This window comes from Camelina sativa, chromosome 17 (genome assembly GCF_030686135.1).
Source record: "Camelina sativa cultivar CO46 ecotype springtype chromosome 17, ASM3068613v1".
Taxonomy (NCBI): Eukaryota; Viridiplantae; Streptophyta; class Magnoliopsida; order Brassicales; family Brassicaceae; genus Camelina; species Camelina sativa.
Window position 1 is genome coordinate 31,398,132 of NC_141896.1, and position 12,037 is coordinate 31,410,168.

Genomic DNA, 12,037 nt, shown 5'->3' on the forward strand with positions numbered 1-12,037 from the left:
GATTGTCATCCGAAGTCGATATACCAATCATACTCCCAAGCCACAAAGTCTTAGAATATAGCGGTACTAGGAGGACCAAAGTCCCCCAAGAGTCGCGAGCAAACAATTCTGAACACGTCTAAGTCCTATCCCTATCCAGGTTCCCTTCCCCTGGCTTGTGTAAGACAACACCTTGTCCTACCAACCACATATCCCCTCACTGGAATACCTCATGACCACACAAGGATCATATACATGTCGCACGGGCCGCCACAAAGGACAAACAAATGTCCTAAACATGACCGCAACCAAGGCCAAACAAATGTCCTAAATAAGACCGCCACCAAGGCCAAAAAAATGTCCTAAACAGGACCACCACCTCATCTTGTTACTTAGTCGCACAACCAGCCACCCCAAGCAACCAAGTAAACAAGAGAGATGGGCTGGAATACTCCATTCCCGCTCCAGCCACAGATTACAGATGGGACCAGGCTAGACAAGCTCAAGTCGCGGCTTGCTTCTCATACCACTTCTTAAAACTTGCCTTCATCCTCGCCTCAGGCTCCCAAGTCTGCTCCTCAACACCATCACAGTCCCAAAGGAGTCTCATCAAAGGAATGTTCTTCTTCCGAAGTTCCTTAATCCTCCTCTCGAGAACCCTCACTGGTCTCGCCTCCAAAGTCATGTTAAGCTGAAGATCTTCAGGAATCTTAGCCAACAACTGATCATCCTCACAGAGACACTTCCTCAACATAGAAACATGGAAAACCTTGTGGAACGCACGCATAACCTCAGGCAACTCCAGCCTATATGCTGTCGGTCCCACCCGCTTAATCACTCTGAACGGACCCAAATACCGCAGACTTAACTTAGTCTCTGTCAGTGACCTCTTCGGACCCTGCAACATGGTCATCTTGAGGTACACTCTGTCTCCTACCTGAAACTCAAGATCTCTTCTCCTCTTATCAGCATAACTCATCTGCCTATCCTGAGCCTCCTTCATGTTCAGCTTGAGAACCCGAATCTTCTCTGAGGTCTCCTGAACAAAATCTGGCCCAAACATGCTCCTCTCCCCCACCTGAGTCCAGCATAACGGTGTACGGCATGGCCTCCCATACAAAGCCTCATAAGGAGCCATCTTAATACTTGCCTGATAGCTGTTGTTGTAAGCAAACCCTACCAGGTTCAGGTGATCTGCCCAATGACCACCCCAATCCAACACACACATCCTCAGCCTTTCCTCCAGCGTCTGGATCGTCCTCTCCGACTGTCCATCTGTCTGGGGATGATAAGTTATACTCATATACACCTTAGTGCCCATCTCTGCCTGAAATGCTCTCCAGAACACCGAAGTAAACTTAGAATCCCAATTAGACACAATACTCGCTGGCACCCCATGCAATCTGACTATCTCCCTCACATACTTCTTAGCCAAGACCGCTGCTCCATCAGTCTTCTTAATGCCAGAAAATGTTCTGACTTGGTCAACCGGTCCACAATGACCAAAATAACATCAAAAGTTTGAGACACTGGTAATCCTACCATGAAATCCATCGTGATCATATCCCACTTCCACTCTGGAATGGGTAAACTCCTCAGTAACCTGCTTGGAACCTGATGCTCAGCCTTCACTAGCTGACACACATCGCACCTCGCGACCCAACTAGCTGCATCCTTCTTCATCCCGACCCACTGATAGTACCTCTTGAGATCACGGTACATCTTAGTCGCTCTTGGATGAATAGAAAACTTGCTCGCATGAGCCTTTCTCAGGATCTCCTGTCTCAACTCCTCATCCTTGGGCACACAAAATCCGACCATGCACCAAGATAGTACCATTATCTGAGACCTGATACTCTGAATCTCCATACTTTAAGGCATTCACTAATCCCAAATCCTTCTCCTGAGCCAACCGCACCCTGCTCAGAAGATCTGCTCTATCAACCGCTTCCAAACCCAACGGTTCCTGAGACACAGCATACAAACTCAACGCACCGATCTCTCCTACCAAAGACTCCATCTCTTGCTCCTGAGCCGAAGCTACCCTCTTCCGACTTAGAGCATCTGCAACCAAGTTAGTCTTACCAGGATGATAGGCTATCTCCAAATCATAATCTGCCACCAGCTCCATCCACCGCCTCTGCCTCAAATTCAGCTTTGGCTGAGTGAATATATACTTCAGGCTCTTATGATCTGTAAACACCTGCACTTTTGCACCATAAAGATAAGATCTCCAAATCTTCAGGGCAAAAACTACAGCACCCATCTCCAAGTCATGAGTATGATAGTTGTCATCATGCTTCTGCAACTGCCACAAAGCATAGGCAATCACCTTCCCATGCTGCATCAACACACAGCCTAAACCAACTATAGATGCATCTGTATAAACCACATATGGTTCTCCCTGCTTAGGCAAAGTCAACACTAGCGTAGTAGTCAACATCTCCTTGAGGCTTCCAAAGCCCTCCTCACACTCCTGTGACCGCACAAAAGGAACGTCCTTCCCTGTCAACTTAGTCAACGGACGTGCTCTGCTCCCAAATCCCTGCACAAACCTCCTGTAGTAACCTGCCAAACCAAGGAAACTCCTGATCTCTGTGGCACTTTGCGGTCTAGACAAATCCCTGATAGCCTGAATCTTCTCCGGATCCACATAAACCCCATCCGCAGACACAATATGACCTATAAAACCCATCTCACGCTGCCAAAAACTGCACTTGCTCAACTTAGCAAACAATTTATGTTCCCACAACTTCTCCAAAACTGCCGACAAATGCACTGCATGCTCTTCAAGACTCTTAGAATAAACCAGTATGTCGTTAATGAAAATGATGACATACACGTCCAAAAACTCCTGAAACACGCTGTTCATCAATCTCATAAACGCTGCTGGTGCGTTAGTCAACCCAACAGCATCACCACAAACTCATAATGCCCATACCTCATCCTGAAAGCAGTCTTCCTCACATCTGCCTCATCTATCGGTATCTGATGATAAACCGACGCCAGATCAATCTTGGAGAACCAAGTAGCACCTCTCAACTGATCCAACAACTCATCGATCCGGGGGAAAGGGTACGTGTTCTTCACGGTGACCCGGTTCAAACCCTGGTAATCAATACACAACCGGAAACTCCCATCCTTCTTCTTCACAAATAACACTGGCGCTCCCCACGGTGATACACTAGGACAGATGAATCCCTTGCTCAACAAATCCTCTAGTTGCTTCTTCAGCCCTGCCATCTCTGCTAGAGCCATTCTGTAAGAAGCCTTGGATAACGGTGTCGTTCCCGGTTCCAGTACAATAGTGAAAGGATAAGACCGAGGTGGTGGTAATCCCTGCAATGACTGAAACACCTCCTCAAATTCCTCAACAACCTGAATACCGCTAACCGTAGACTTCCCCATTGACTCTAGCATTGATATAGTAACCAAATAAGCCTCACGGCCCTTCTCGATCATCTTCCCAGCCTGAACGGCTGAGATCACGAGGCTCCCTGAAGTCGGTCTAATACCCTGAAAAACCAACTTCCTTCTTGGACGCTCAAACTCCACTCTACCCTGATGGCAATCCAAATGCACCATATGCTGATGCAACCAATCCATCCCGAGAATAACATCATACAAGTCCACTAGGCTGATAAGCAAATCCGATGGCCACGACTCTTCTGCGATCTGAATATCAACTCCCCTAGCTCGTCCAATAACTCTCAGGATCTTCCCTCCTGCAACTCTGAAAACTCTGGTACGCTCCCCGGAATCCCCTCTGATTCTCGCGCTCTCTGCACACTCCGGACTAATGAAGCTATGAGAAGCTCCATAATCAAACATAACGTGGGACTTAAACCCACCCACCAACAAGTTCCCTACACAAACCTTATGTGTTGAGAACCTAACATTTTATCACAGGAAAAACATAAAATCTGAACCTACTGAAATTCACAAAGTTTAAGTACCAAAAATTATACCTGTTATCGCCCCGACACTCGTTTCACCAGTCTCTGCAGTCGTGTAAACCCGTGGTGCATGTTCAATCTGTGCCACCTGCTGCCCTCCCGGCTGCACCTGCTGCAACGCTGCCACTGCCACCGGCTGCAACTTGGGACACAAGGGCCTGATGTGCCCTGGCTCCCTGCAATGATAGCATACACGAGCCGCTGCCGTCGGAGAACTCCTCTTGGGACAGCTAGCAATATTGTGATCCTTGCTCCCACACTTGAAGCAACTCGCACCACTCGGCGTATGCATAGCCTCCCTCCTCCTCTTGGTTCCCTGTGCAAGCTTTCCGCCCCTGTGCAGGCTTTCCGCCCTTATTAGGCTGAACTGTTGGACTAACCACCACTGACTGTGCCCGGATATCCTCCTCAATCTCTGCCGCAGTCTCAACCAGCTCTGCACGCGCAGCATAGCTCCGCCCTCTACAGTGAACCCTCAAGTCGTCACGTAGGGCCCTCATAAATCTTCTGATCTGAGCCTCCTCAGACTCAATAGCCTGACCCCTATAACATAGAAGTCAACTGAACTCTAAATCCAGCTCCCGCACTGACCGCGTCCCCTGAGATAACTGAAGGAACTGCACCTCTAACCGGTCCAATGTCTCTCTCAGAAAGTATTTGCGGTTGAACTCCCCCACAAAATCAACCAATGTCATCTCCCTCTGCACTTTCCTAGCAGCCACTGATCTCCACCACACCTTAGCATCACCCATCAAATGGTAGACCCTAATGTCCACCCAAAACTCCTCAGGACATCTTAGAGTATGGAAGTTACGTTCCACACTTGTCATCCAGCATCTGCTGCAGTAGGGTCTGTACCACCCGAAAACTTCGCAGTCTCGATGCCCTTCATCTCCTTGAGCATAAACAAATAATGTCCATGTGCTCTTGCATCCGCAGCCACTGGCTGCCGCTCCTCCGCCACCATTGGTGGCACAACCTGAGCCTGAGCCGGTACCACTGCTGACGATCACTCTAACAACTGTGCTAGCAAAGCCATAAAGTCAGCACCAGGGACTCCACCCGCTGGGATTCCCACACCCGGAACCCTAGCATCACCGGCCAATAGAGCATCAACACCGCCACACTCATGGAGTCCTCCTGGACACCCTACGACTCGCCAACACCCTCAACTGTCACACTCTGGTCCGCAGTCTCACTCACTGCTGGGCCTCTACCCCTACCACGACCACGTCCGCGTCCAAGACCACGTCCGAGATGGATCTACGGGCAGGGTTCCAAAAGAGATCTTAAGCAGCAAAAGAAAAACTGGTAAATTACGGTACCTTTGACGTCTTTGATCAGGTTGATCCGATTGTGTTGAGAATCGCAGATCCCGATTCACCTCTTTAGTGAACTGTATATTGCGACTCTGCCCCTACTCCTCGTCTACTTCACATATCAGTTTGCATAACATAAATATAACACAGATATTTAACGAGTTCCCCTCATGCAGAGGGTACATCTCGTGTGGGAACCTTCTCCCACAAACATCCACTATCAATCACTCAAGGTTTTACATAGTGTTTCATATACAAGCTTAGTGAAGTAACAACTATAGAGATTCTAAAGAAGAAAACACATAATAGATCTAGCTTTTCTTCTTCTCCTCTCTCTGTCTCTGGTTCAACTCTCCCCTCCATGTATAACCCTGAAACACCTCAAGAACCCCAAAGAAGTCGCTCCACCTTCGTCTCTCATCAGAGTGTTCTGAAGACACCGTAAACATAGACAAGGTTATGTCCGGCTCTCAGTCCTTCGACCCCAGCCAAGGTTCTGCTCCTTTATCATGGTTCTGCACACAACTTCAAGCTCCATGTACGATGCCCTGTGCATGCTCTCTGCATTGCGCCCTGTGTCTCTGCATCTGCCCTGCACAGCGCCCTGCGTTGTGCCCTACAGACGCCACCAGCATACAACTAGCTTGCTTTATATATGTGTTAGCGCATCACTTGTTTCTTCAATCTAGCTTCCTTTATATAGTGAAACCCTAGAGCTTATGTTGGTTTAGTCCTGCAGACCACACAACCCGGATCTTGTATGGGCTTCACATCAATATAGGCCCAGTTCATGGTTCAAACCAAATAAGCCCATATGAAGCAAACATTTACAACAAACTCCACCTTTTGCTTCATTTGGTCCAACTCACAAAATCCCCTATGTGTTTATTCTTTCCTGAGAAGAAAAACAAAATTTGTCTTCTCCTGTAGAACCTGCAACTTCCGATGATCCTTCTCTTCTTCCACCTTAGGAATTTTCAACTCCATCTTCAGAAACTTCAAGAGATTCGCGACTCTCCCTCAAGATTCTTTCTCCTAATGACAGTAATCCCACTTGTAGACGAACTCTGACCACTGAACCGACATCCTTGAAGAAACCCTTAACAACCTTGTTCCTTGATAATCCATACAGAACACAACCAACCATTGATGTTCCTTTGTGTCTCCAATACCATCCTCTAACATTGTTCTGAAATTCTCAGCACCTATCGAATCCTTAGACGGTGTTATGACTGTCCCTCTATTCGAACTTCATGAAATTAGAGTCTGCGAAGCAATACAACTTCACCTTGTTCTTGACAGCTTCTGTGAATAGCTTACGATGCTCTTCGGGTGTCCCAACAAGTTCGTGTAACTTCTTACACAACTCATCTTCTTCAACCTTGTTTCTCCTGGTCTTAGAAACACTTATGAAGACCTTTACTTGATTTCCCTTGTTTCTCACAACAGCTCCACCTAGAACCAGAACTTCTGATTCACCCACAAGTAACACCTCACTTGATTGTAGAACCTTGATCTTGAAAACTTTTTGAACAAGTAAAGCCTGAGATATCAACCTCTCAGTACAAACCATCACAACCTTTTACATGGCTTCTAATAAGTACCATAGACTTTTTATCATGATTGTATATCATCTATATCCGCCTGCAACCTGATTCACTTGGTCGACCTTTGATTCCTCTCATGTGCACTGAGCTTGAACCAAATTTCCTTAGAATCCCATGCTGAACACATGAATCATACATGTTTCAATCCTGAAACAATCTCTGATTCATCATGTAAACAATCTCAACCCAATGCATTACTCCTGAGATTGAGTTTACATCCCATCTGTTTAACCAACTGACTTATGAACCCAGCTTGTACGATCTGACAATACAAACTCTTGTTCAACCTCATGTTAAAAACGGATGTCCGACCAACAGCTTTTGAACCTCTGCTAGTCTCTCTGTAACAGCCTTTAGTGTTTCATTCTAGAATCCCTGAAGCCACACCTGCTGTAGCATAACCCTGTAATAGATCTTCACAATTGCAGACCTTACCAAGAAGAAATTTGGTACCAGCATTATACCTTTTCTCACTATTCATCAACACCAACTTGACATGTCTTCACCATTGATGAATCCTCACTTAACCTTCATGTAAGTGACTCTCCTGAGAAACTTAATGATGCTGCTAGACCCACTAGTCTTCTACTAGTCTTGTCTATCATAACCTGCATCTTTAACCACCGGAGATCTACTTGAATCTTCCCATTATACTCACATGCTTCCTTAAAAAGTGTCAACAAAACACTTAAACTTCCTGCAAGTGATACCTTCAGAAGATTCATCAACCAGATCATCTCTGTAGATGCAAACAGGCGAACCAAAACTTTTCTGTTTCTGATTCTCTTCTCAATGCAAAGCCTAACCCCAATCACCTTTCGCCAGCCTTGTAGATTCTTGCACTTTCTTGCAAACTCTTGCACAGTCATACAACGTCTAGAAAAGTCTTTTAGAGATTTAAGTCACCTTGTAGAGTAAACTTCACCTTGACAAAGAAAATCTCACTGACTGCAACTTTGACTCTTGGTACTCTTCTGCATTCCCAGTCACTGTAAATCTATCTAAATTATAGTCCTTTCAAATCTCTAACAACCTGATCCATTCTTGAGACTTAACCATTTACCCAACACCTCTCAAATCTGACCACTTCAACATAAATTGTTTGGTCCATCTTCATACTCATCTGAATCTTCGACACAACTTGCTGACCTAATAACCCTCTTACACAGATTTACCTCTGAAGGCGTCCCTTAGTAAATATGTGACTCATGTAGTTGTACCTTCAACCAATTCTTGAACACGACCACACAGACCTTCACCAACCGAAAACTGACTTTTCAATAGCTGAAGACGTCTACATCCTTATGTTCTCCCAGTGTCTGGATTCCTTAAACTGAAACAGTTTTGAGTATTCAGAAGCTTCAAAACAGAACATCACATGTACCTTGTGATCACAACGGAAAACTGAATTCCTGTTCTGACAAGTTTGAGCCTTTTGGATGATGCTTTGATTCACCTTTCACATCCATGAACCTGAACCAAACACTATAGATAACTGCACCTTAAACCAACCCCATAATTGATTTAACTTTTGAGTCTTCTACAACAGTCTCTGGATCCTCCTTGTATGTTTACAACGCCATGCCTTAGTCTGTGATATCCTGAGCCTGAGCTCTGATACCACTTGTTGGGCTTTCCAAGCCCAAGCCAACTCTCTTATTAGTATGATATTGTCCGCTTTGGGCCCAGGTGGCAAAGCCCGCACGGATTTCTTATTGGGCTCTTTCCCAAAAGGCCTCATACTAATTGGAGTTGGTCTTGGCTTATATATTAGAACATTATTTTCTAATCTGCAGATGTGAGACATTATTCTCTGTATTCGGTGTGGACGGATCTCTCAAAAATATGACATGATTAAGGGTGCCTCAAGAATACTTTAGGAATAAAAGGGGTAACGGAGCCTAGGTACTTGGGTTTCGCTGAAGGGAAGGCCAAAGTATCGTGATACATAGTTTGAGGGGAGGTTTGTTGAGATACAAACAATGTCCCACATCTGAAGATTAGAAAATAATGTTCTAATATATAAGACAAGACCAACTCCAATTAGTATGAGGCCTTTTGGGAACGAGTCCAATAAGAATTCCGTGCGGGCTTTGCCACCTGGGCCTAAAGCGGACAATATCATACTAATAAGAGAGTTGGCTTGGGCTTGGAAAGCCCAACAGATTGTATACAAAGAAATAAACTAAGGGTTGCCAAAGAAGAATTCAGAGCAGACCTGGGCTTTTGCAAGAGAGATATTGGACCACTATTCTTACTGGGCTTTTGACATCCTAAGGGACCGAAATTAAAGAGACCCACCAGATGGAAACCTAGTTTCTTTTTGCCTGGTAGACATGAGAGTCGAGAATGGCTGCACTTGCACGGAGTTGAATAGTGACTTGTCGATGAAGCGCCGATCTCCGGTGATGTTTGTGTCAGCGGTATATGGCTGAGGCCGGAAGGTGTAGCAGAGGAGGAGAATCAGAGGAACTTAATCATTCCGTTAAGTGAAATTGTTATACCAAGCATAAACTCGCCGTAAACCGTAGCTTGGTGCAGTGTTTTGTCACGGATAGACGAGATCTCATAATTGTGGTGTGGTGGTTCTTTCATGAAGGACTTCCGCAATGGTGAGGCGAATTGATGTGTCTGCATTTTATAGGATTTTACCAATAGTTTTTATATTTTTTTTTGAGTCTTTTATTAAGTCAAAGTGTGCTTTTAGAGTCTTTTTAGTCTTTTGTGAGTCTGTACAGGTTCTAGGCTACTTTGGAAGGAAACTGAGTGTTTTGGGGATGAAGACAAGTATCTGAAGCCAATTTGGTGAAGACTGATTAAAATAGCAAGCAGATGGAGAAAAAAGAGAAAAGCATCCGAGATCGGCTGATCCGCATTTGGGATCGACCAATCCAGTTCCCGACGCAACTTTTCCTTTTTCGTTTTAAACTGACTTTGTAGGGTTATATTTAATTATTTAAGTATGAGGCTCGACTTTGAGTTAGACAACTTTTACTTTACGCCGTTTTTGAGCACTTGTAAGCTTGGGAGAAGATCTCTTATCCTTTCTAACCCCTTTGATGTGTCTGCATTTTATAGGGTTTTAACTATAGTTTTTACACTTGTTTTGAGTCTTTTGTTAGGTCCAAGTGTGCTTTTAGAGTCCTTTTGGTCTTTTGTGAGTCTTTACAGGTCCTAGGTGACTTTGGAAGGACCTGAGCGTTTTGGGGGTGAAAATATGCATCTGGAGGTAAATTGGTTGAAGACTGATCGAGCTAGTAAGCAGATGGAGTGAGAGTAGAAAAACGTTCCGGATCGACTGATCCTCGCTCGAGATCGACCAATCCCGTCCCCGACGCAACTTTTCCTTTTTCTTTTTAAACCGACTTTTTAGGGTTTTATTTTATTATTTAAGCACGAGGCTCGCCCTTTAGAAAGACAACTTTTATTCTACGCCTTTTTTTTGAGCACTTGTAAGCTTGGGAGAAGATCTCTTATCCTTTCTAACCCTTTGGAGAAGAATTCTGAACCCTATTATTTCTCTTTGCAATTCAATCATGTTTTCTTCATATTTGATTTGTGATTGCTGTTGTTCGATGTCTGAGTAGTCTCTCTGTTGGGTTTCGGGTTTCAAAAGGGGTTTATGATTCTCTAACTTAGGTTGTTAGATTTGAGATTGATCTATTGTGTTCTTCATCTATTGTTGTTCTTATTGCTTAAACTAGATTAGCTACCTAGTTTATGATCTTAGGTTAAATTCATCTAGGCATCAAAAGTGTTGTTGAATTGCTTGAAAAGAACATAGGTGAGCAAGTTGATCCTTAGCCAACGACAGTTGAAGTTGAGGCACCTTGTGAACATAATCAAACTTGAACTTATTGCTTGCTAGGATTGTTTAGATTCAAACGACGGTTTAGAGTTTTATCCATTCCTTGCATAGATAACTAATGCTGCGACAGTAGGTTAGTTTTACATTCGAGATTTGAGTTCAAGAACGGTTCCTAATGCTATCCCGACCCATCACCTAATTTTGTGATCATATCCCCTAACTGATTCCCTATGCCCAGTACTCTCTCTTAATTTTACAAACTCTTATTTATTTTTCGTTTTGTTCGGTTACTTGAATTACAATCTTCCTCATTGCCTTAGCTTAATTCGATCTATATAGTTTCATAGTGTAACGCTTGGTCTATGTGGATTCGACCCTAAAGTGCTATGACGACACACTTGATCGTGGTTGAGTGTGCTTTGGGTTATTAATTGAACTCTGATCAATTTGGCGCCGTTGTCGGGGACCAAAACGTAGCCTTTGAAATTTTAGATTCACGTTTAGTCTAAGGTTTACTTTATTTTAGTTACTAACGAGTTCTTGCAACCTCATTTCTTTGTTTCAGGTGTATGCATACGAGGAGCAGCAAGAAGACTGATTTGCGTATACTAGGAAACAAGGAATTAGCACAGCTTGAACGCGAGAACCGGAGAGCAAAAGTCCAAGCCAATCCTATGGCTGACGGAGAGAACACAGGGGCTAATCCGCCCAACCCTCAGCTAGGCATCGTCCAACAACAGTAGAGGCAGAACCAGCAAGAGCAAGCTGTACTGAACCCACCTCCGAGGAAAGCCACCTTGAGGGATGAAGATGCTCAAAATAGGTTGTTTGCGAATCGATCTGCGATTCAACCTCCCGCTCCTGCAAGACAAGACTATGAGATTAAGCATAGTCTAATCAATCTGGTTCAGAACCGCGTGTTCCACAGATTACCATCGGAGAGTCCTCTTGATCACATTGAGGTTTTCGAAAGGCTGACCAGTACGACGAGGTCCAATGGTGTCCCCTACGATTATCTGATGCTGACTCTGTTCCAGTTCTCTTTGGCGGATAAGGCACTTAGATGGCTGAACTTGTTGGATGCTGGATCACTCACAACTTGGGCACAATGTAGAGCAGCTTTCCTGAATCACTTCTACACCAAGTCACGTTCAGCTAAGCTGCAAAGCAAGATCACCACATTCTCGCAAGGAGGCATGGAGTTGTTTTGTGAAGCATGGGAAAGGTTCAAGGAGTATCTTCGAGACTGTCCTCACCATGGATACACCCAAGAAAATCTGATGAACATCTTCTATGGGGGTATCGAACAGAAGTACCAGATGGCTTTAGTCACGGCCAACAAAGGAGATTTCTCCACCAACACTGCAA

At 44.7% G+C, this 12,037-nt stretch overlaps 1 non-coding gene across 1 annotated transcript; it reads right to left on the reverse strand.

Moving 5' to 3' along the window:
- Positions 1-11,826: 11,826 nt before the first annotated feature.
- Positions 11,827-11,933, reverse strand: LOC147924558 (small nucleolar RNA R71). Its single transcript, XR_015587952.1, has one exon. It is a non-coding gene; the product is annotated as a small nucleolar RNA R71 (small nucleolar RNA).
- Between the last annotated feature and the right edge of the window lie 104 nt (positions 11,934-12,037).